Consider the following 26,487-nt stretch of genomic DNA (forward strand, 5'->3'; position numbering starts at 1 on the left):
CCCGGAGGCCTCACACAGCAGCGGCGGCTTGTTAGCCGCATACCACAGGTGGCGTCACGAACACAACCATTAACAAACAAGCCACATATTTTACTGACACCCACCAGGGCCACGGAGCCGGGCCCAGCCACCACTGACTACCTCCGGACTAGTCCGGCCCGGCACCGGGTGTCCCATAGCCCTGGGTCAACTTTTGGCGTCACGAACAGGATTTCGTGCCCGGTCTAACCGGGTACTGTGCGCCTGAAGAACCGTGTGACAGACTGTGTACTTTACTGAGAAACCGCCGCCATTAGCGCTGCTGAGAGCGGGAAGAAGGGGGGCGTGCAAGAAGAAAGGGCGCGAAGAGAAGCCCCGCCCCCTTGTCCAAGAAAAGCGCGCGAAGCGGTGCCCGCCATAGAAGGCGGAGGAAGAAAAGATGGCGCGTGAAGAAGCTAAAAGGATGGACGCCGAGCAACGAGCGGCCAGAGGAGGAGTGGCCGAGCCGGGTCACGCACCTCAGAACCGGGTTGTGTCCTGCGTCCTGGAGAGCGGAGAAGATCCAGCCGCCGCTGCAGAGCCGGGTAAAGAGAGTGACACCCCCAGCCGGCGGAGCCCGGATTGCCAGGTGGGGTTCCTGCCCGGTCCTCCTGCAGGCGCGCGTGCCACGACCGCAGCTCCGATACCAGCACCCTGCAGCAAGACAGCGACCACCAGAACACCGGAGATGCAACTGAGGGGTGAGTCATTTAATGCCCCTGCCGGCGCGAGAGCCCCAACCCCCGCTGCCATGCCCGCGGTCCCTGGAGAGACGCCCGACACGGCGACGCCGATCCGGGCCGCAGCTACGCCAGGTGCGGCCCGCCAAGATCTCACCGCAGCAGCGACTCCAACCCAGGCCGCCGCCATGCCAGGCGCGGCCCGCCAAGACAAGGAGGCAGCCCCAGAAGAGCCAGAGTGGCGCCGTATGGCTGGTAACCCCCTGCAAGCCAGCAGCCCTATGCAAGCCAGCAGCACTACCTCAGAGCAGGCCCAGGCCGCAGCATCTTGCAGCAGGCCTGCTACAGCCACGCAGGAGACGCAGACTGTGCTGACCGCTGTCTACCTGCTGCCAGGTGGGGAGCCGGAGAAGAATCCCTACATGTAAAGAAGTAAAGAAGTAAGGAGTTGCTGAACTGTACATAGCCCCTCATTCTTTTTGAAGAAGTCCCTCGTGTTTTGCCCCTTATTCTTTTCGAAGATGACACCCTTTCCTACTGTACTGCCCCTGATTCTTTTTGAAGACGTCACCCCCCCATGTTATGTGTTGCCGGAACACTGAACTGGAATGTGGGCCCCGGTGGAAGTGTATGTGGCATGTCATACCAGGCCACTGGACTTAGTGGCTGGTATGTTGTTTATGTGTCCTATGTAACCAGGCCATTGGACTTAATGGCTGGTTGATTATGTCATTTTGTTTGATTGAAAGAAACGAACTGCCGGGCTACTGGACTTGTTGTAGCCAAAAATGTAATTAGTTGCACCTGTTGTGCCCCCTACCAGAATTATGGGGGATTTGCCAAACCGTGCAATGGACTGGAAGTGCACACTTAGAGTTTTCTTTATAAGAAGTTCGCAACGTTCACTGATATGTGCCTCCCATAAAGGGAAGAAATGTTTTATTGTTTTATGTTTTGCATAACAAAAATTTTGCAGTTTCTCCACATGTTTTTGTTGTTTTTCAGCCCGAGGACGTGCTGGGATTTGCTGTGGGGGAGTGTGGCGCCCCTGAGGCTTCCGTCGCCACAGGTCATTGTACCCCATCTGCGGTGTGATGCCCATTCTGGGAGAGGAAGAGAGTGAACTCCGGTCCCCTGGTAAATTCACACTACACCCATTGCTAGGGACACACAGGACCAGGGAAAGTGGCAGGCAACCCTCCCATGCTGCATGCTGAGAGGGGCTGTAAGACCCATCCCTGCTCCCATAGGGTGGTAGCTTAGCAACTGGGGAGGTGGGAGGAGCCACCAGAGAGCAGATAGAGAAAGGAAGGTCAAGTTAGTTTCAGTTTACCTCAGGGAGTGAGAGAAGCAGCATGTAGTTGGAGGAGAAGAACGAGAGAAAGGAGGGAGGAGGAGGCCTGCTGAGGCAGGCAAGGAGGAGAAAGAAGAGAAGGAAAGAAAGGGTCGCAGGGCCGCGGGTAGTCCTGTAGGTACCACGAGCTGTCCTTGTTGGGTACCGAAGCCGAGGGCCCAGAGGCGCTACGAGTAGCTGCAGGCTGCGGTGGCCTGGTCCACAGTGACATCGGTGGAGTGATTAGCTGCGACAGGGGACGGTCCCTAGAGACTGGAGGAGTGAAAAGACAATCTCCAGACAGTAAAAACCGAGGCCCAGGGAATTGCAAGCTCCCAGGGCCAGAACCCAGAGCAGACCTTCAGAAAAGGGGTGATGAGCCGACAGGTGACCCCCCAGCCTGGAGGCTGTAATGGAGGCCAAGCCAAGTCCATCTAACTAAGGCAAGGCTAGTGAAGACAGCAGAGAAAGAGACACTAAGAGAGAGAGGGTACCGGATTTCACACTCTGAATCACCCAGAAGACGGAGGTCCCTGACAGCGGTCCCAGCAGTCCAAGGGTTCTGCCTGCCCTGACAAGAACTGTGAGTAAAAGAACTTGAACTGCACCTCTGAAGTTGCCTCAGTTATTTCATCTGCATAGACACTTACAAGCACCAACCGTGCCCCGGGCATTGCTCCACCTGTGGGGAGCAGTACTACCATTGCTGCTATAACATCATCCCGGAGGCCTCACACAGCAGCGGCGGCTTGTTAGCCGCATACCACAGGTGGCGTCACGAACACAACCATTAACAAACAAGCCACATATTTTACTGACACCCACCAGGGCCACGGAGCCGGGCCCAGCCACCACTGACTACCTCCGGACTAGTCCGGCCCGGCACCGGGTGTCCCATAGCCCTGGGGTGGGCGAGTCATTAGCATCCGACAAGGATGAAGATATACAGACTATTGCCAGTAATGGTAGGTATTCAAATATATATCACACCTATATATATACAAACAATCTTATCAGCCATCAGTAGGCAAGTATGCCTGTCACAAAACGGAATTTCCATAGAGTGCACCCATGATATGAGAGTGCATGATGATATACCATGGAATATACAGAAAGAAGTTAGTTACATATTAAATACTGGGGACCACATGGAGGCTTCCCAACGCGCGTTTCGCCGTCTTTATCGAGGGAAGCGTCTCAGAGACAGAGGGACAGAGAGAGACAGGGACAGAGACAGACAGACAGGGAAAGAGACAGACAGGGAAAGAGACAGACAGACAGGGAAAGAGACAGACAGACAGACAGGGAAAGAGACAGACAGACAGACAGGGAAAGAGACAGACAGGGAAAGAGACAGACAGACAGGGAAAGAGACAGACAGACAGGGAAAGAGACAGACAGACAGGGAAAGAGACAGACAGGGAAAGAGACAGACAGGGAAAGAGACAGACAGGGAAAGAGACAGACAGGGAAAGAGACAGACAGGGAAAGAGACAGACAGGGAAAGAGACAGACAGGGAAAGAGACAGACAGGGAAAGAGACAGACAGGGAAAGAGACAGACAGGGAAAGAGACAGACAGGGAAAGAGACAGACAGGGAAAGAGACAGACAGGGAAAGAGACAGACAGGGAAAGAGACAGACAGATAGGGAAAGAGACAGACAGGGAAAGAGACAGACAGGGAAAGAGACAGACAGGGAAAGAGACAGACAGATAGGGAAAGAGACAGACAGACAGGGAAAGAGACAGACAGACAGGGAAAGAGACAGACAGACAGGGAAAGAGACAGACAGACAGGGAAAGAGACAGACAGACAGGGAAACAGACAGACAGACAGGGAAAGAGACAGACAGACAGGGAAAGAGACAGACAGACAGACAGGGAAAGAGACAGACAGGGAAAGAGACAGACAGGGAAAGAGACAGACAGGGAAAGAGACAGACAGGGAAAGAGACAGACAGGGAAAGAGACAGACAGGGAAAGAGACAGACAGGGAAAGAGACAGACAGGGAAAGAGACAGACAGGGAAAGAGACAGACAGGGAAAGAGACAGACAGGGAAAGAGACAGACAGGGAAAGAGACAGACAGGGAAAGAGACAGACAGGGAAAGAGACAGACAGGGAAAGAGACAGACAGATAGGGAAAGAGACAGACAGGGAAAGAGACAGACAGGGAAACAGACAGACAGGGAAACAGACAGACAGGGAAAGAGACAGACAGACAGGGAAAGAGACAGACAGACAGGGAAAGAGACAGACAGACAGGGAAGGAGACAGACAGACAGGGAAGGAGACAGACAGACAGGGAAGGAGACAGACAGACAGGGAAGGAGACAGACAGACAGGGAAGGAGACAGACAGACAGGGAAGGAGACAGACAGACAGGTAAGGAGACAGACAGGGAAGGAGACAGACAGACAGGGAAGGAGACAGACAGACAGGGAAAGAGACAGACAGACAGGGAAGGAGACAGACAGACAGGGAAAGAGACAGACAGGGAAAGAGACAGACAGACAGGGAAAGAGACAGACAGGGAAAGAGACAGACAGACAGGGAAAGAGACAGACAGACAGGGAAAGAGACAGACAGACAGGGAAAGAGACAGACAGACAGGGAAAGAGACAGACAGACAGGGAAAGAGACAGACAGACAGGGAAAGAGACAGACAGACAGGGAAAGAGACAGACAGACGGGGAAAGAGACAGACAGACGGGGAAAGAGACAGACAGGGAAAGAGACAGACAGGGAAAGAGACAGACAGGGAAAGAGACAGACAGGGAAAGAGACAGAAACAGAGAGACAGAGAAACAGTTACTGTTCCGGGCAACGCCGGGTATTACAGCTAGTCTTCTTATAAAACTGTCATGTTATCAAAACTACACTAAGCAGCCCAGTAAGTGACATCACTGGAATCAGGGTCTCTTTTTCTATATTATGCTGTTTTCAGATTAGGTCGCAAAAACTTGCTGGCAGATATCCTTTAAAAAAAAAATTTTCTTTTTCTAATGATGTAGAAGAAAGCCATTGTGACATTTAGGAAGCGGGATTTTCACATTGATAAATACACCTAATAATAATCTGAAGAAATTCGGTTTTAGGCTAAAATCAAATGTTGCAGCTGCAGAGTTTTTGCTGTGATTGTAGTAGAACCATGATGTTTTTGCCTCTATTTTATAAAATTGCAGCATAAGGATGTGTTATTTATTTTATTGCCGTAAATGTGTCAAAAAATGCATCGTGACTGCAGCGTGTGAACTTAGTCTTAGGCCTTTTTCACATTATGCCACTTATTCCATGGAGTGTTACATGTGATTATGCACATACATAATAAAAACATGTACAATCATGAGCAATACAAGGCACAGACAGGTACAGGAGGTGAGAGGACCCTGACACTGACGGGTCACAGTCTACAATGTATTTCAAGCGTCCATAATATGTGTAATGATCCAGATTTGATCAGTTTGTGCATTTGTAAATGTATGATAGGCGCGGGTCCCAGAAGGAAGCCATCTCCAGCACAGAGTAGATGCTGCTGTCTGGGATTGAGCCGCGTTCTCGTCTTTGGGCTTAGAGGGATAATCCGGCGCTCAACCTGAGGTCATGCTTATAAATAGGACCTCTGCACAGCTCCTGCCGATCACGGTGTAATAGAGATGGACAGCCGTGACGGGAAGAATTGGATGCAGAGGTGAGTGCAGCCGGACTACCTCTTTTATAAAGGGTAGCATCAAAAATTGCCCCATGTGGGCAGGATCTGACAATTTATGTTACCTCTGACATAACTGCCCCAATCTAACACACGGCACGGGGACACCCTGGAGGCACACTCGGTGGTATACCTGTCAGCCACCTCGTGCTATATGAGTGACCGCTGCAGCCAATCAGTGACCGCAGTGGTCATACTTCTGTCTGGGGGCTAAGTAAGGCTACTTTCACACATCAGTTTTTTGGCATCAGGCACAATCCGGGGTGTGCCTGATGCAACGGATCCGACGCAGAATATGCAAAAACGGATGTGCCTGATCCTTTTTTTTTTTTTGACGGATCTGGTATACCGGATTCGTAATAAAAAAAAAAAACGGATCTGGCGAATTCGTTTTTGCATTCTTTTTTTGCTGGATCCGTTTTTTACAAAACATTGGAGCATGCTCAGTTTAAAAAAACGGATCCGGCGTCCGCATCCCTTTTTTGCCGCATTACACCGGCGTCCATAGGCTTCCATTGTAAATCATGCCGTATCGCGCCGGATTCGGCATCCATAGGCTTCCATTGTAAATCATGCCGTATCGCGCCGGATTCGGCATCCATAGGCTTCCATTGCAAATCATGCCGTATCGCGCCGGATTCGGCATCCATAGGCTTCCATTGTAAATCATGCCGTATCGCGCCGGATTCGGCATCCATAGGCTTCCATTGTAAATCATGCCGTATCGCGCCGGATTCGGCATCCACAGGCTTCCATTGTAAATCACGCTGTATCCGGTTTTTTGCCGCATTACACCGTATCTGGCATCCATAGGCTTCCATTGTAAATCACGCCGGATCCGGCGCGATGCGTTTTTTGTCAGAGACAAAAAACGTTACAAGAGACGTTCCATCCGGCCGCCGCATTAGCCAATTACAGCGGATACGGCAAAAGCCGGATGCAACGCAAGGCCATCAGGCACAATCCGGCGCTAATACAAATTAATGGGGATAAAACGGATCCGGCGCTGGATCAGTTTTATCCGTTTTTTCCCGGATTGTGCCTGATGGAAAAAAAACTGATGTGTGAAAGTAGCCCAAGTTAGTAATTGGAACAGCATCTCAATCCACCTAGGCAAGAAGCAAAATAGCATAAAATACATCCCAAAAGCCGCACTGAAAAGGAGGACAGATTATATATATATATATATATATATATATATATATATATATATATATATATATATATATATATATATATATATATATATATATATACACACACACACTGTATATATATATATGTGCTAGACTTAGAGTAGGATTTACCACCCCGGTCGCCACCTGTAAGGAAATACACGGCGCAGACACCACCGAGCCCGTCCATATTACTACACCCACAGGAGGGGAGTCCTGCCAGAGGCTGGCGGGTTATACCGGCTATAGGAATGCTAATGGCTGACTGACACTCATCCGTACCGATATGTGACGCGGCAGCCTCCTGTGCAGTCTGGCACACAGGGCTCCAGCCTCGCTGCAGCCAGCTCCTACCTTCCTCACACGTGATTGGCTCAGGGGCTGGGATCTTTTATATTATTGGCTCTTTTCGGTGTCAAACCTCTTCACTGCAGCCAATGGGGGGACAGAGATTTCCCTCCAGATGTTGACAGTCAGGGTGTAGTGTACACAGGGTGCAGAAGGACCTGCGATGATGTCAGGATCATGTGACCTTCCCATGGGAGAGGGGGAGCCAGGCTCCACACCAGAGTACTCCGCGCTCTTCCCGAAAAATGCTCCAGTTTCCCATTGACTTCCATTATACTCATTACTCAAATCGAGCCCGTCCGAGTGCTCACTTATCACTAGTGCTCATACAATACTCACAGCTGGCAGCTGCGCCTCCCTCCTCCCCCACAGAGGCTTATTTCCTCTGGGAACAAATGAATCGCAGCCTGGGTGCTTGATGGCAGCCAAGTATGGTTTTCTCTGAAGCACTGCGGCATTTCAAAGACAATATAGTTGTATTAGGCATGATCCGGGCTTGGGCACTTGCGGTCTCTCTCTTCTGTTCTGCCTACGGAGGACGCTTGCGATGCTGCAGCAAATAATTGTCATGCTGCAGCTCGGGAAGCCGCACCGCAGGTCAGGTTACTCTGCGGGCTGTACACGCACAGTGGGTAGAAGATTTCTAGAAACCCCATCCACTGTGCTTGTGCTGTACATCGCAGTGTTTTGGACGCAGCTGAAGCATGCTGTATCCAAAATGCTGTGAACCCTGATCGTGGGCACGCAGCCTAAAACTCATTTCTGTATTTTTTTTGTGTGGAAACAGAAAAAAAGGATAATGTGTTACAACCTAGAGGTAAAGCTTCTTCTACTCCAAGATATTAACAGAGAAATGAGCAGCGTAAGGACTCCGCAGGGCCGAGCGTGGCAGCGCAACGCAGAAGGAGCAGGGCCGAGCGTGGCAGCGCAACGCAGAAGGAGCAGGGCCGAGCGTGGCAGCGCAACGCCAAAGGAGCAGGGCCGAGCGTGGCAGCGCAACGCCAAAGGAGCAGGGCCGAGCGTGGCAGCGCAACGCCAAAGGAGCAGGGCCGAGCGTGGCAGCGCAACGCAGAAGGAGTAGGGCCAAGTGTGGCAGCGCAACACCGAAGGAGCAGGGCCGAGCGTGGCAGCGCAACGCAGAAGGAGCAGGGCCGAGCGTGGCAGCGCAACGCAGAAGGAGCAGGGCCGAGCGTGGCAGCGCAACACTGAAGGGGCAGGGCCGATCGTGGCAGCGCAACGCTGAAGGGGCAGGGCCAAGCGTGGCAGCGCAACGCAGAAGGAGCAGGGCCGAGCGTGGCAGCGCAACGCAGAAGGAGCAGGGCCGAGCGTGGCAGCGCAACGCTGAAGGGGCAGGGCCGAGCGTGGCAGGGCAACGCTGAAGAAGAGCTGGGTTAGGATGGCTAGACAATGATTCTTTTTACAATAAAACAATTGCACCAAATTTCCCATTACAATTCACCAGTGGTGGACACAGGGAGAGGCTCCTGCGCCAAAACAGAAGCAAGGGCCCAGCGCATTCATCAAAATGCACAATGCCACCTACTTTGGATACAAAAATGACCCCAATCTCCTGTGGAGCTGCACCAATGATATGTCCACCCCTGCAATACACTACATAAACCAGCGCTCACTACACAGTGATAGCCCCACTCCTGCTGTCCCGGGCTGCGGAATGTTCCCCCCCGGGCTGCGGCATGTTCCCCCCCTGGGCTGCGGTATGTTCCCCCCCGGGCTGCGGTATGTTCCCCCCCCCGGGCTGCGGTATGTTTCCCCCCCCCCCGGGCTGCAGTATGTTCTCCCCCCGGGCTGCCGGGCTGCGGTATGTTCCCCCCCCCGGGCTGCGGAATGTTCCCCCCCCGGGCTGCGGTATGTTCTCCCCCCGGGCTGCGGTATGTTCCCCCCCCCCGGGCTGCGGAATGTTCCCCCCCCGGGCTGCGGTATGTTCCCCCCCCCGGGCTGCGGTATGTTTCCCCCCCCCCCCGGGCTGTGGTATGTTCCCCCCCCCGGGCTGCGGTATGTTCCCCCCCCCGGGCTGTGGTATGTTCCACCCCCGGGCTGCGGTATGTTCCACCCCCGGGCTGCGGTATGTTCCACCCCCGGGCTGCGGTATGTTCCACCCCCGGGCTGCGGTATGTTCCTTCCCCCCGGGCTGTGGTATGTTCCCCCCCCCCCGGGCTGCGGTATGTTCCCCCCCCCGGGCTGCGGCATGTGCGCCTTCTCAGTATTTATTTATTAAGGAAGTTTCCTCCTTCTCTTAACAACACAAAGTAACTACATCAGTCTAAAGAAGGCTGCTCTGCAGTGTGTCCAGGGGCAGAAACACCACAACTATCACTGCACAGCAGCCTCACATCTGTGGACAACGGAAGAAGCGCAGGATCACATGTAGTGAGAACACACACAGCTCTGCCGCATGGATACAGATTACACACACAGCACTGCTACAGGCAGGTAACCAGACACACACACACACACACACACACACAGCTCTGCTACATGCAGGTAACCAGACACACACACACAGCTCTGCTACATGCAGGTAACCACACACACACACACACACACACACACAGCTCTGCTACATGCAGGTAACCAGACACACACACACACACAGCTCTGCTACATGCAGGTAACCAGACACACACACACACAGCTCTGCTACATGCAGGTAACCAGACACACACACACACAGCTCTGCTACATGCAGGTAACCACACACACACACACACACACACACACACACACACAGCTCTGCTACATGCAGGTAACCAGACACACACACACACAGCTCTGCTACATGCAGATAACCAGACACACACACAGCTCTGCTACATGCAGGTAACCACACACACACACACAGCTCTGCTACATGCAGATAACCAGACACACACACAGCTCTGCTACATGCAGGTAACCAGACACACACACAGCTCTGCTACATGCAGGTAACCAGACACACACACAGCTCTGCTACAGGCAGGTAACCAGACACACAGCTCTGCTACAGGCAGGTAACCAGACACACAGCTCTGCTACATGCAGGTAACCAGACACACACAGCTCTGCTACATGCAGGTAACCAGACACACACAGCTCTGCTACATGCAGGTAACCAGACACACAGCTCTGCTACATGCAGGTAACCAGACACACAGCTCTGCTACATGCAGGTAACCAGACACACACAGCTCTGCTACATGCAGGTAACCAGACACACACACAGCTCTCCTACATGCAGGTAACCAGACACACACACAGCTCTGCTACATGCAGGTAACCAGACACACACACAGCTCTGCTACATGCAGGTAACCAGACACACACACAGCTCTGCTACATGCAGGTAACCAGACACACACACAGCTCTGCTACATGCAGGTAACCAGACACACACACAGCTCTGCTACATGCAGGTAACCAGACACACACACAGCTCTGCTACATGCAGGTAACCAGACACACACACACAGCTCTGCTACATGCAGGTAACCAGACACACACACAGCTCTGCTACATGCAGGTAACCAGACACACAGCTCTGCTACATGCAGGTAACCAGACACACAGCTCTGCTACATGCAGGTAACCAGACACACACACACACAGCTCTGCTACATGCAGGTAACCAGACAGACACACACACAGCTCTGCTACATGCAGGTAACCAGACACACACACAGCTCTGCTACATGCAGGTAACCAGACACACACACAGCTCTGCTACATGCAGGTAACCAGACACACAGCTCTGCTACATGCAGGTAACCAGACACACAGCTCTGCTACATGCAGGTAACCAGACACACAGCTCTGCTACATGCAGGTAACCAGACACACAGCTCTGCTACATGCAGGTAACCAGACACACAGCTCTGCTACATGCAGGTAACCAGACACACACACACACACACAGCTCTGCTACATGCAGGTAACCAGACACACACACAGCTCTGCTACATGCAGGTAACCAGACACACACACAGCTCTGCTACATGCAGGTAACCAGACACACACACAGCTCTGCTACATGCAGGTAACCAGACACACACACACACACAGCTCTGCTACATGCAGGTAACCAGACACACACACAGCTCTGCTACATGCAGGTAACCAGACACACACACACACACACAGCTCTGCTACATGCAGGTAACCAGACAGACACACACACAGCTCTGCTACAGGCAGGTAACCAGACACACACACACAGCTCTGCTACATGCAGGTAACCAGACACACACACACACACAGCTCTGCTACAGGCAGGTAACCAGACACACACACACACAGCTCTGCTACATGCAGGTAACCAGACACACACACACACACAGCTCTGCTACATGCAGGTAACCAGACAGACACACACACAGCTCTGCTACAGGCAGGTAACCAGACACACACACACAGCTCTGCTACAGGCAGGTAACCAGACACACACACACAGCTCTGCTACATGCAGGTAACCAGACACACACACAGCTCTGCTACAGGCAGGTAACCAGACACACACACACAGCTCTGCTACATGCAGGTAACCAGACACACACACACACACAGCTCTGCTACAGGCAGTAACCAGACACACACACAGCTCTGCTACTGGCAGGTAACCAGACACACACACAGCTCTGCTAGTGGCAGGTACACACACACAGCTCTGCTACTGTCAGGTACACACACACAGCTCTGCTACTGGCAGGTACACACACACAGCTCTGCTACTGGCAGGTACACACACACAGCTCTGCTACTGGCAGGTACACACACACAGCTCTGCTACTGGCAGGTACACACACACAGCTCTGCTACTGGCAGGTACACACACACAGCTCTGCTACTGGCAGGTACACACACACAGCTCTGCTACTGGCAGGTACACACACACAGCTCTGCTACTGGCAGGTACACACACACAGCTCTGCTACTGGCAGGTACACACACACAGCTCTGCTACTGGCAGGTACACACACACAGCTCTGCTACTGGCAGGTACACACACACAGCTCTGCTACTGGCAGGTACACACACAGCTCTGCTACTGGCAGGTACACACACACAGCTCTGCTACTGGCAGGTACACACACACAGCTCTGCTACTGGCAGGTACACACACACAGCTCTGCTACTGGCAGGTAACCAGACACACACACAGCTCTGCTACTGGCAGGTAACCAGACACACACACAGCTCTGCTACTGGCAGGTAACCACACACACACACAGCTCTGCTACTGGCAGGTACACACACACAGCTCTGCTACTGGCAGGTACACACACACAGCTCTGCTACTGTCAGGTACACACACACAGCTCTGCTACTGGCAGGTACACACACACAGCTCTGCTACTGGCAGGTACACACACACAGCTCTGCTACTGGCAGGTACACACACACAGCTCTGCTACTGGCAGGTACACACACACAGCTCTGCTACTGGCAGGTACACACACACAGCTCTGCTACTGGCAGGTACACACACACAGCTCTGCTACTGGCAGGTACACACACACAGCTCTGCTACTGGCAGGTACACACACACAGCTCTGCTACTGGCAGGTACACACACACAGCCGCTTTTCCTCAGCAGCTCACACACCTGCTCCCCGCTCATCTGCAGAAACAGTTCTGGGTCTGACTCCTCCCACCCACGTGACGCTCTATGTGGTGATGACGTCACCACAGGTCCTGCAGTATGCAGCTGTGAGCAGGAGATGAGCTGCAGTCAGGGGTCCTGTACCGGTGCCACCAGTCAGTACCAGTGCGACTAGTCAGTACCAGTGCCCTGTGTGGCCAGTGAGTATGACTTCAGCCCTCCGCCATTCTCCGCCGTGTCTCTGCAGCCGCTGAGGTTCCTCTTCAGGGCATGCTGGGAGATGTAGTCCTGCTCTCCCTGGTCATGTGATGTCGCACAGGTGGTCTCCTGTGTGTGGCCCCCGGGGGAGCAGAGGGCCGGGTTCACACCCAGCGTTTTGTTGTGTTTAGCCTTGTCTAGAGTCTGAGGGTCTTGTTTTCTCTGGGGTCTGATGTTTCTGTAAAGTGACGCACAACCTGTAGACGTCTTGTGCTGTCTTCTCTGTGCACAGTTCACTATAAACATAGATTTCTTTTTTGTGTTTTGTTAAGGCTCCTAAAAGCGCTATATACAATTAAACACCCAAATGCTATAATAATATTGGTGTACAGCATATCAACTAAGATTTAGGTTATGAGGAGTTTTGCCATTTTGGAAAACCACTGTCCCCCCTTCCCCTTCCCCAGCTGCAGTAAAAAAAAAAAAAGCCTGTTCCTTATTCGCCCTCCCCAGGTCCAGCACTGCTCCTGATATCTGTTATCGTCTGCAGTGCTCACATCATGTCATCAGCGCTGCAGCCAATCATGATCTCAGCAGCTCGGAGCAACTCCTGCTATTTCTCAAGCAGAGCCACTGAGTTCAGTGACTGTCTGCAGCGTTGGAGACAATAACAGACAGTGAGTGCAGCGGCTGAGACTCAGCATTGGACCAGGGGAGGGGGAGTACAATAGAACAGAGTGAAGTACGTTGTGCACAGTTTTTACACGTCTCTTCTTGCCTGTGACCCCAGGAGGCAATGTTATTACGATTCTCAGTACTGATTTGTCCTTTTCTCCTCTGCCCGCAGTATTAAAGCGGATGATGGACAGACAGGAAAGAGGCGAAGAGCAGCTGAAGGACGATCGCTGTGAATAGAGGTGAGGCCGAGCGCTGCAGCATCAGAAAAGAGGATTGCTTTCCACATTTGTGCAGGACCTTGATGTTTAGATTGGATCATCCTTGCACAGTTGTTACAAAGCTGAACAAATTGGATGCAAAACAGTATCATATGGAGGGAATTATCAAAGGTAGAATACCTGCACGTTATGGCGCGTGCTGAAGCCGGCCCCTGGCACCATTCTGAGGCTACAGAGGCAAAGCCGCCCCCACCTGCAGCAGGGAAGTGATCAGTTTTGACCAGTGGTTTAGCCATCAATAAAAACCACTTTGGTCTTCCAGTAACCTGCCGAGAGACTGAGCTTCCTTGACAATTAGGCCTAAGCCACACGGCGAGAAAATCGGTGCAAGTGGAGTGCGATAAAACATCACATTCCACTCGGACCAATATTCGCCTGTGTGTCAGCGCACATGAGCGATTATTTTCTCAGCCCTAATCGGACCGAGAAAACAATCACAGCATGCTGCAACTGTAATGCGAGACTCTTTCTCTTGCACCCATTCAAGTGAATGGGGCGAGAGAAAAATCGCACTGCACCCGCGGTACACCGGTGTACCGCGAGAATGGCAATAGCCGGCTACAGAGGAGAGAGGGAGAGAAATCCCATCTTCCCATCCTCAGCGCCGGCCCGCCCCCCGCAGGTGAGGTCCGCTCACACAGTCAGACCGCAGACACAGGGACACTAGCATGACACTCGACTCCTGCTGTCCTGCCAGCACGAGCCGAGGGTCATGCAAGCATCGCACTAGTGCCCCCGTGTGGCCCCGGCCTTAGCCTCACAGTGACCGGTAGATGAAGCCGAGCTGCATTGATACTGCAAGTACAGCTGCTGCGGGGTCACAGCGGTGATACTGCGAGCTGAGCTGGCATAGGGTCACAGCGGAGATACTGTAAGCTGAGCTGCCATAGGGTCACAGCGGTGATACTGCGAGCTGAGCTGCCATAGGGTCACAGCGGTGATACTGCGAGCTGAGCTGCCATAGGGTCACAGCGGTGATACTGCGAGCTGAGCTGCTATGGGGTCACAGCGGTGATACTGCGAGCTGAGCTGCCATAGGGTCACAGCGGTGATACTGCGAGCTAAGCTGCCATAGGGTCACAGCGGTGATACTGCGAGCTGAGCTGCCATAGGGTCACAGCGGTGATACTGCGAGCTGAGCTGCTATGGGGTCACAGCGGTGATACTGCGAGCTGAGCTGCCATAGGGTCACAGCGGTGATACTGCGAGCTAAGCTGCCATAGGGTCACAGCGGAGATACTGCAAGCTGAGCTGCCATAGGGTCACAGCGGTGATACTGCAAGCTGAGCTGCCATAGGGTCACAGCGGTGATACTGCGAGCTGAGCTGCCATAGGGTCACAGCGGTGATACTGCGAGCTGAGCTGCCATAGGGTCACAGCGGAGATACTGCGAGCTGAGCTGCCATAGGGTCACAGCGGTGATACTGCGAGCTGAGCTGCCATAGGGTCACAGCGGAGATACTGCGAGCTGAGCTGCCATAGGGTCACAGCGGAGATACTGCGAGCTGAGCTGCCATAGGGTCACAGCGGAGATACTGCGAGCTGAGCTGCCATAGGGTCACAGCGGAGATACTGTGAGCTGAGCTGCCATAGGGTCACAGCGGTGATACTGCAAGCTAAGCTGCCGTTAGGTCACACAGGGGCTCCATCAGATATCTGCTGTGACATAGTATCACATCTTTATTTCTGTCAGGGCCTATATGTCACCCTCTCTTTACTAGTGAAGATATTGAGAAGAAGATATAGGAGACATTACTGAAGAGAGAAGTCTTGCACATTATCCGTTCATTCTAGGTGGGAACTTTTGCCTTTTCCTAAAGTGAAGGCAGCAGCTCAGCAACTTCAAGAGCTGTTTTCTTGTATCATTGCATGGCACGTATCGGATATATATGGAGTGTAGTATAGGCCCGGGGGTTTCTTGATACACCTTACTGCAAGATCTGTAATACTGTTGTTATCATCAGATTGGGCATGGTTCTGCTGCAAGTCCAGTCCAAGTATACAGATGTGTGTAAGAGGGCGCCACCTACTGGGGATCACTGATAGCACAGTTAGGAGCACATGGTAGAGAGGGAGGGGGGTACTGTCCCGGGCGTTTCGCCACAACCTGATGCAGCTTTCTCAAGGGCTGAAGTCAAGGGCAGAGCAGAGGTGAATCACAGTATACGCTTGCGCTAGGATAGTAAGTATAGAGGACAACGCCGGAGGTAATTCAGTGAAAGAAGAAAAAAGTGGCACCCGCTGTGACGTTAATCTAGACTTTATTGGGAGCGGTGCATTAAAATCATGGAGGTCTGAGGTCGAGCGCTGGCACTCTAATGGAAACTGCCATCGGGCCTCCAAGATTTTAATGCACCGCTCTCAATAAAGTCTGGATTAACGTCACAGCGGGTGCCACTTTTTTCTTCTTTCACTGGGTTACCTCTGGACATGTTGCTTCCTACGAGCGAGCATTGCTTAAAAAATCAAGCATTACTCAGGAGTTTCCGTTTGTTCCCCACCCATTGGTAGCACATGACCAGGTAATCAGAAGATGTGGTCACGCATTACCTTTCTCATTGTTTACTATGGAGGACAATGCGCATACGTCAGTACAGCGTAATAAGAATATAAATGTCACATAAAGCACCACAGCGCATGCGCTATTTGGGTTTCTATCGGATAAGGCTGCGCATGTTCATGAATTACAAAAGGCTAGCAGCAATCGGATGGGATGAGTGGTTAACAATCATTCAGGCACAACTAGAGCAAGCATGTACAGTACAGACCAAATGTTTGGACACACCTTCTCATCTCCAGAACAACTGTTAAGAGGAGACTTTGTGCAGCAGGCCTTCATGGTAAAATAGCTGCTAGGAAACCACTGCTAAGGACAGGCAACAAGCAGAAGAGACTTGTTTGGGCTAAAGAACACAAGGAATGGACATTAGACCAGTGGAAATCTGTGCTTTGGTCTGATGAGTCCAAATTTGAGATCTTTGGATCCAACCACCGTGTCTTTGTAGAAAAGGTGAACGGATGGACTCTACATGGCTGGTTCCCACCGTGAAGCATGGAGGAGGAGGTGTGATGGTGTGGGGGTGCTTTGCTGGTGACACTGTTGGGGATTTATTCAAAATTGAAGTCATACAGAACCAGCATGGCTACCACAGCATCTTGCAGCGGCGTGCTATTCCATCCGGTTTGCGTTTAGTTGGACCATCATTTATTTCTCAACAGGACAATGACCCCAAACACACCTCCAGGCTGTGTAAGGGCTATTTGACTAAGAAGGAGAGTGATGGGGTGCTACGCCAGATGACCTGGCCTCCACAGTCACCAGACCTGAACCCAATCGAGATGGTTTGGGGTGAGCTGGACCGCAGAGTGAAGGCAAAAGGGCCAACAAGTGCTAAGTATCTCTGGGAACTCCTTCAAGACTGTTGGAAAACCATTTCCGGTGACTACCTCTTGAAGCTCATCCAGAGAATGCCAAGAGTGTGGAAAGCAGTAATCAAAGCAAAAGGTGGCTACTTTGAAGAACCTAGAATATAAGACATATTTTCAGTTGTTTCACACTTTTTTGTTAAGTATTTCATTCCACATGTGTTAATTCATAGTTTTGATGCCTTCAATGTGAATCTACAATTTTCAGAGTCATGAAAATAAAGAAAACTCATTGAATGAGAAGGTGTGTCCAAACTTTTGGTCTGTACTGTACCTATAGAAATTTATCAAATAATTCATCTTTATGTACCAGATATGTTTGCAGATGCCTCTATGGACTATTTATAGGTGCATCTAAAAGAAAAAATTATTAATATGTGAACAAGACTACCTCATAGTGTTTAAATTAACCCAATCAGGGAAGAGGACAACTAGGGGTCGAAAAGGGCATACATTCAAGGGAACCTGTCACCACTTTTTTGGCCTATAAGCTGCGGCCACCACCACCGGGCTCTTATATAAGAGCGCAGGCCGGGGGTATAACATAAAAAACACTTTATAATACTTACCTAATGGTCGCGTGGTTGGCCATATGAGCATCTGTTGTCCGGTGACGCCTCTTTTGGCCATCTTGGTTCTCCTTCTTCTGAAGCCGTGGTGCATGACGGGTCCGACGTCATCCACACTCTTCGGCATTCAGGTCCTGAGCAGGGCAGATCAAAGTATTGTAATGCGCCTGCGCAGGACCGGGGAGTGTGTATGACGTAGCCGCTTCATGTACCCAGGCTTCAGAAAGAGGACGGAGATGGCCAAAAGAGGAGGCGCTGACACCGGACAACGGAGACGCCCATATGGCCAACCGCGCAACCGTTAGGTAAAGGTTATAAAGTGTTTTTTATGTTATACCACCGGCTCGGTCTCTTATATACAGCATGTTAGAATGCTGTATATAAGAGCCCGGTGGTGGTGGCCGCAGCTTATACGCCAATAAAGTGGTGACAGGTTCCCTTTAATGACCATGGAATTTATGGAACTCCAGTATTCTTTATGTACATTATAGTATACGTCATGACACTAGATAATCTATAAAGACAGATGACAGCGATGTCAGTGCAGTAGGGTGATCAATGGGTGTTCATATCTATAAGCTAATCTAATATATACCTCTATAGGAAGATAAGACGTCTGAGTCGCCTGGGATGCTTGAGGTGCTTGCAATTATATTCAAAAGGAGAGTACTTGTTTGTGTGTCAAGGGCTAATATGCAATATTTGAATCAAGACGAAGATCAGGGAAGAAGACAGCCCCTAGTTGTCCTCTTCCCTGATCGAGTTTATTTTAATATCTAATACATACACACATTCAGCTTTATATATGTCTGTGTGTGTGTGTGTGTCCGGGATTGGCATCCGCACCATCGCAGCTGCAGCCACAAAATTTTGCACACTCACACGTCTAGACCCGAGAGCGTCATAGGCTATGTTTTGAGGGGAAATTTTAACCCTCGCTTTACAGTTATTCGCCAAAAAACCTGCCTCTATTAAAGCGAATAGAGCTGGGAGCCACAGTGCAGCCAGAACTTCAGAAGAATGCGCAGCCACGCCCTTATATGGAATGTTGGCGTGTCACAATGCAGCCAGGGAAAGAGGCAGACACAGACAGGGAAAGACGCAGACACAGACAGGGTAAGAGACAGACACAAAGAGACAGACATAGAGACAGACTGACAGGGAAAGAGACAGACAGGGAAAGAGAGGGAAAGAGACAGACAGGGTAAGAGACAGACAAAGAGACAGACACAGGGAAAGAGACAGAGGGAAAGAGAGAAAGAGACAGACAGGGAAAGTGACAGAGATAGATAGACAGACATGGAAAGAGATTGAGACAGACAGGGAAAGAGACAGACAGACAAAGAGAGAGAGAGACAGAGAGATATATACAGAGGGGGAGACAGACATAATTACATTTCTATCTATTTGTTTTGTGGTTTTTGTGTGCAGAATACATTTTTGTTAATACATTCTATTTTGTTACCAGCAGTTATTAACCCGGGCGAAGTCGGGTAGTACAGCTAGTTTTCTATATTATTGGACTCTTAGTTACTCCAGAGCACCTTTTGTGGTGATAGTTGAGCCAGGTCTATCCTTCATGTTGTCTCCATCTGCTTGTCCACATAGTGGGAGCCGCCTACAACTTACAGTAACACCACTTCCTAATTGCCTCTTCGAAAAGTACTTGAACTCTAGTGCCAGCTGTTAAGTCACAATCCTAAACATCAATATCGTCCCTTAAACAAACCTGGCCATATGACTTAGGATAAAAGCCAAACCAGAATATCAATTTGCAGACATGTGTTTGCTTGACCTTTGTGCACAGCATTAGATCTGATTTGGCTCTGTGAGAGGTTTCTGACTGGGGTGGGTAACCTTTCTCCTTGTAGAGAATAAGAAAAAAGCTGTGGAACAAGAAAGCGCAGTAGGGTCTTACCCTGGTAATGGAAAGGGTAAAAAATGTATCAAACTCACCTATAATGGTTGTGCCAGTCACAACCACTATGCACGCATGTGAGAATCCGGGTCCGGCAGCAGTCCCAAAATATGGCTGATAACAGAGAGTAAATGAAAAGTGGGTTGCATATCCGCGCCAAGGACTCAATGGATTCGGAAGGAGATTTATGCTTCTTTTAATGGCATGCACAGGTTAACGCGTTTCAGGAGTCACAGCTCCCTTCATCAGGACAGCAGTATGTTCCTTGCCTGCTGTCCTGATGAAGGGAGCTGTGACTCCTGAAACGCATTGACCTGTGCATGCCATTAAAAGAAGCATAAATCTCCTTCCGAATCCATTGAGTCCTTGGCGCGGATATACAATCCACTTCCCGTTTACTCCTTGTAGAGAATGACATGCCTTGCATACCAGTGTAAGGAGACTTATAGGCCATGCAGTGCTTCTCTTAGGAAATTATATATGCAAATAGCCTCTTCAGAAAAGGATAACACTTGGCCTCTCATATAGCCAAATCAGATCTCATGCTTTGCACTGCTGAGAGGCAACATCCCGAAACACACCTGCATTGAAATTCCAGCTTGGCTTTTATCCTAAGTTATTCAGCAAGGCTTGTTACAAGGCCGATATTGACATTTAGGATTGCTGCTTCCAATTTGTGGCACTGGAGTTGAAGTCCTCTTCCTCTCTGAACAGGCAATTTGCATATTTACTTTCCCAGTGCAGCATTATATGGCCTTTAAGTCTCCTTACACTGGCATGTCAGACACGTCAGTATCCGTAAGGAAAAACATTACTCTTCAGACATAAGAATAACACTGACGAATAAGTGATGGTGACATCTCTGCGCAGTGATCTCTGCACTTGTCACAGAGCATGCCCGCACCACTCAATCGTTTTGGGCTTTAGGCTGCTGTACATCAAACCTCTTGATCTGCTGATACACATGGTGTATTTTTAAATTCCTAAGGCTAGTTTCACACTTGCGTTGCACGGCATCCGTTGCATTGCGTTGTGTGACGGATGCAACAGATGCGTTGCATATAGTGGCACAATGGATGCTACGGATCGTACAAAACAACGGAAAGCTTTTTTTTTTTTTTTTATTTTTATTTTTTATTTACAGTTTTACCGGCAGCAGACTATTGTGATTGTGATCGCTCTCAATAGCCGGCGACCGGGCGCTCAGCTGATCGCTCTCAATAGCCGGCGGCCGGGCGCTCAGCTGAGCGCTCTCAATAGCCGGCGGCTGGGCGCTGAGCTGAGAGCTCTCACATGCCGGCGGCAGGGCGCTCAGCTGAGAGCTCTCACATGCCGGCGGCAGGGCGCTCAGCTGAGAGCTCTCACACGCCGGCGGCCGGGCGCTCAGCTGAGAGCCCTCACATGCCGGCGGCCGGGCGCTCAGCTGAGAGCTCTGACATGCCGGCGGCAGGGCGCTCAGCTGAGAGCTCTGACATGCCGGCGGCAGGGCGCTCAGCTGAGAGCTCTCACATGCCGGCGGCCGGGCACTCAGCTGAGAGCTCTCACATGCCGGCGGCAGGGCGCTCAGCTGAGAGCTCTCACATGCCGGCGGCCGGGCGCTCAGCTGAGAGCTCTCACATGCCGGCGGCCGGGCGCTCAGCTGAACGTTCGGCCACCGAGAAACAAAAGTTTCTGTGATTAAAAAAAACAAACGCATGCGCAGTGAAAAATAACGGTTTCTGTTGCTCAAAAAAAGTTACATGCAGCGTTTCTTCCGCCCGACGCAGCGTCAAAATAACGACGCTGCGTCGTCCAGCGGATGCAACGCTGACACTTGCGTTACAGTGCGTCGTCCATACAAGTCTATGGAGAATAGCGCAGTGCGTTAACGGACTGCGCTATTCTCCATAGTGACGGACTCCGCTGAACGCAAGTGTGAAAGTACCCTAAAAAAGACAATGAAGCGTTCCATTCCCTTGCAATTTCGGCTATGCGAGCTCACTCACTATCTGGTGCTATTTGTATTTAAGATTACATTCATTTACAGAAGATTTATATCAGGAATGCAGTACACGCCACAGTATCTCCCCATCGGTCTGCATTGTAACCCGTGTATTGATACATCCTTCAGTTTATTTGCTCAGGTGCCGGCCCCAGAATTCACTTTTCGCAAGCCTTGGTAATACGACCATCTGAAGAGTTACTGATTCCGCTGGCGGTTGTAACGTGACCCTGAGTGGGAGTGCGAGTAACACTTCACTTCTCAGGAATCAGATCCTTTTAGGCAATATGAACAGTCATCCACTACATGTCCCTGTAAATAGTATATACCATGTGACTCTGTAGGTACTGTGTTTCCCCGAAAATAAGACCTACCCCGGAAATAAGCCCTAGCAGGAATTTTTGGTCTTTTTTGGAGTATGCTTAAAATATAAGCCTTAAGGCCGCTTTACACGCAACAAGATATCGCTGGGGTCACGAAATTCGTGACCCACATCCGGCCTCGTTAGCGACGTCGTTGCGCGTGACACCTACGAGCGACCGCTAACGATCAAAAAAACGGCAAAAATCGTTGATTGTTGACACGTCGTTCCTTTCCCAAATATCATTGCTTATTTTGGATGCAGGTTGTTCGTCGTTCCTGAGGCAGCACACATCTCTACGTGTGACACCCCGGGACCGACGAGCAACACTGTACCTGCGTCCTCCGGCAACGAGGTTGGAGTGACGTTAATGCGGCTGCTCTCCGCCCCTCCGCTTCTATTGGTGGTCCGCTGTGTGACGTCGCTGTGACGCCGCACGAACCGCCCCCTTAAAAAAGAGGTTGTTCGCCGGCCACAGCGACGTCGTTAGGAAGGTATATGCGTGTGGCGCATACTAGCGATATTGTTCGCCACGGGCAGCGATTTGCCCATGACACACGCACGACGGTGGCGGTGCGATCGCTAGCGATGTCGCAGCGTGTAAAGCAGCCTTTACTCCAGAAATAAGCCCTAGTTGCATTTCAGTAAGGAAGTGTCTAGAGATCTAAGAAAGTTAAAGAATACAACAGGACACTTCATTAAATGAAAGCAGACAGCCCTTCCAAAGAAATCGCACTCGCCAGACCCTAAGCAAATTAAAGCTGGCAAGTACCGACAGTCGATGAGCTCTCATACAGAGATTTGCGTCGCTGTCAGGCCCCCGCCGTTCTGCTCTCACACACAAATCAGGTTCCAGTATCACTCCACTTCGCTCTCATTAATGTGGCGCCCCTGAGGCTTCTGTCAGAGGTGTGGTATCCCATCCCTGGGTAAGGAAGAGGTCATCCACCGGTTCACACAAAACACAGACACACTCATTTAGCAGCTCCTCACCGGGTCAGCCAGGGTTAGGGCCTAGTGTCATTAATGCTATGTTGCCACCACTGGTGGTGGTACCTCCTTCCCCCTATCCGAACTGGCCTGGAGGTGGAGTCTAGTTAGTGGGAGCAGACTGTAGTACAGGGGGGAGTCGAGAAGGAGCACTGGAGGAGTGAAGACCTGTGGTCTGGAGCTGGTGCAGCTTGACCGAGGCGCAAGACAGAAAGGGTCCTAGGGCCCACGGGGAGTGCGCCAAACCCCCGTGGACTCATTCCTCATACAGGTAGACAACAAACAGAGTCCAGCTCACCATATATGGAGACAATCCTGGGATGGTGCACGGAATGGAGGGCAAATCCACAAACAATGACTAAGGATGCAAGACATCCGAAACGCGTCTTTCTGATCATGACACCTCACCTGGGTTGTATTTTTACCGCATGGTTTTAACATGATTTTCTAATAAATTCGAAGTTTTTTTAAATTACGTATATTTGGATGATGGATCGTTCCACATACGGTATATTGGAGTGGAGGGACTTGGCTGCAAACGGGGATCCGGTCCCTAGACTAGAAGACAAGGACCAACGTGCTCATCTAGTAACACCGGAGGCCAAGGTGACTGCAAGCACCGAGGCTTCAGCCGCACACGAATCCGCTGGAAGGTGAACACATAGGACCAAAGGGACTAGGCCGACAGGCTCCCATTTTGAAGGATCCACGGCACCGGCTCAGGGCACTGTGTGCCTAGGCGCGAGACTGGAGGGCGAGTAGTCAGCGCAGGAAGACGACCAGGGAAGGAACACATGAAGAGCGCACCGGTATTGACCTCCAAACTATCCGGGATCGACTGAGGCCCATCACAGTGAAACCCAGCACTCCAAAGGTGGTCACTGACTAGTCATGTTACCTTGGAACCTGCTACAGTGAGTAAAAACCTTGAGACTGCATCCCTGTGTCGCTCCGTTATTCGCCTGTGCCCGAGCCCTGCACCCCCGCCACCAAAGACTACCCCCTCCATCGGCCTTGGGACCCAACTCTACCTGTGGAGAGCTATACCAATCAAGCTGCGTCACAATCTGCCCCAGAGGTCCCATCCTGCAGAGTCGGCGATCACTGTCCGAGTACCACAGGTGGCGTCACGACAAACTACTACCTCATCATCCCTTGTAAATAACCCCCATCATCTCCTCTTTTATTTTAACGACCCCGCCGAGGTCACGGAGCCGGGTCCCGCCACCGCAGCATCCCAGACAACGTAGAGAGCCCGGTAACGAGTGCCCCCAGGCCCCAGTGGGGCGTGCCACTAACTCTGCACGATTGATACTGCTTCCGGTCAGCAGAGGGAGGGAACCTCTGTGAAACGCAGGGGGACCTGACCACAACACAAATTTGTATGTGAGAGCCCATTCACTTGCCAGCTCTAATTGTTTGGGGTCTGGTAAGTGCGATTGTTTTACGGGGTGTCTTCTTTCTTTTGGGGGTAAACTTAGGAGTACATAGTGAATAACATTTTAAGCAATGTTTCCCCAAAAATAAGACCTACCCCGAAAATAAGCCATAGCGCGCCTTTCAGAGCAATAAATAATGTAAGACCCTGCCTTATTTTCAGGGAAAACCACGGTACTAATAATACTAAAAAGGATATTATTAAGATTAATCTTCAGGAGCGCACCGCTCCCCTAGTTCTTGTTGTTGGGTGGTGGGTTTGCTCTGGAAGATTGATAGATCTTGTCAGCCGCATGATTGACCACTGGCCTGAACTAGCTTTGTTTCTGCAGTATCGGTGGAGCTCAGTGACACCGAGATCCAGACATCTTCAGAGCAGCGCTTACAAGCACTATAGCAAAGAGCTTGTATGTGCTGCTCTCCTTGCCTAGGAGACTGGTCATCGCTGCAGTCTATCCTAGATAGTGAGCAGTAAACAACAAAAGTAAAAACCCTTCAGTTCTTTAGAACAGAGAGGATATTTAAGACCTAGGAAATTGCAGACTTGCTTTTTATTACAAGCACTTTACAATTTTAACTATTTACCCTGTTGCTAATAAGTGGGTTGAGGCTGCCTGATTATATTATGTCTGTTGCCTCTAGGGTGAGGATTTTTCTACTGACGTTTTCACCATATTTCTGAAGCTAAATATACATGTGCTGCAAGGTTTTGCTAAAAAATTGCTTCAGATTTTAATTTTTGCAATTGCTTTGGAATTTCAAAACATATCTCGTTTGTAGGTATTATATGTACAATCATGGCCAAAGTGTTGGCACCGTTGAAATTCTTCCAGAAAATGAGGTATTTTTCTCAGAAAATTATGTTTTGTTATACATATGTTTATATCCTTTTGTGTGTATTGGAACAACACAAAAAAAAAACAGAGGAAAAAAAGGCAAATTTCACACAAAACCCCAAAAATGGGCCTGATAAAATTGCTGGGACCTTTCCAAAGTTGTGGCTAAACAACTTTATTTCAAGCATGTGATTCCCTTTCAAACTTGTCTCTAGCAAGTAACGTGTGGGCAATATGAAAATCACACCTGAAACCAGATAAAAAGGGGTAGAAGTTTACTCAATCTTTGCATTGTGTGTCTCTGTTCCACTAAACACTGAGAACAGAAAAATATGAGAACTGTCTGAGAACCAAAATTGTTGTCAAATACCAACAATCCAAAGGTTACAAGGCCATCTCCAGAGATCTTGATGTTCCTTTGTCCACATTGCACATCATAATCAATAAATTACAACCCATGGCACTGTAGCTAATTTGCCTGGACGTGAATAGCAGATAAAAATTGATGAAAGGTTTTAATGCAGAATAATCCAAATGGTGGATAAGCAGCACCAATCAAGTTCCAAAGAAATGCACGCTGTCTTGCAGGCTCAGGGTGCATTAGTGTCCACGGAAAGTATCCATCCACATTTGAATTAAATTAAATGCTGTGGCAGGAGACCCAGGAGGACCCCTCTGTTGACACAGAGGTATAAAAAAGTTAGACTGCAGTTTGCCAAAATGTATATGGGTAACCAAAAATCCTTCTGGGAAAGCGTCTTGTAGATATAACGCCAGCGTCTCCGCTCTGTCCCTGCTTTCTCCTCTGAGCATGGATGCCAGCGAACTCGCCCTCCCAGCTGCTCAGTGGTGGCGACGGCGTCTGTCCTTCCTGCCAGCTTTCAGGGCCTGTACAGACTGCGCAGTCCTCCAGGGAGCGCCCTTAGGGTGCACGCACTCCTACTCTTTAAGGGCTA

At 50.5% G+C, this 26,487-nt stretch overlaps 1 protein-coding gene across 1 annotated transcript in view; it reads left to right on the top strand.

Annotated features, from left to right (window-relative positions):
- Nucleotides 1-12,942: 12,942 nt before the first annotated feature.
- The window catches only part of MIPOL1 (mirror-image polydactyly 1), a 416,191-nt gene continuing 402,646 nt past the window's right edge, over nucleotides 12,943-26,487 (top strand). The window contains exons 1-2 of the mRNA XM_075331008.1: nucleotides 12,943-13,059; nucleotides 13,905-13,974. The gene's annotated coding sequence lies outside the window, so the exon portion shown is untranslated. The remainder of the gene's footprint in view (nucleotides 13,060-13,904; nucleotides 13,975-26,487) is intronic.

Source organism: Anomaloglossus baeobatrachus, chromosome 12 (genome assembly GCF_048569485.1).
Source record: "Anomaloglossus baeobatrachus isolate aAnoBae1 chromosome 12, aAnoBae1.hap1, whole genome shotgun sequence".
Lineage (NCBI taxonomy): Eukaryota > Metazoa > Chordata > Amphibia > Anura > Aromobatidae > Anomaloglossus > Anomaloglossus baeobatrachus.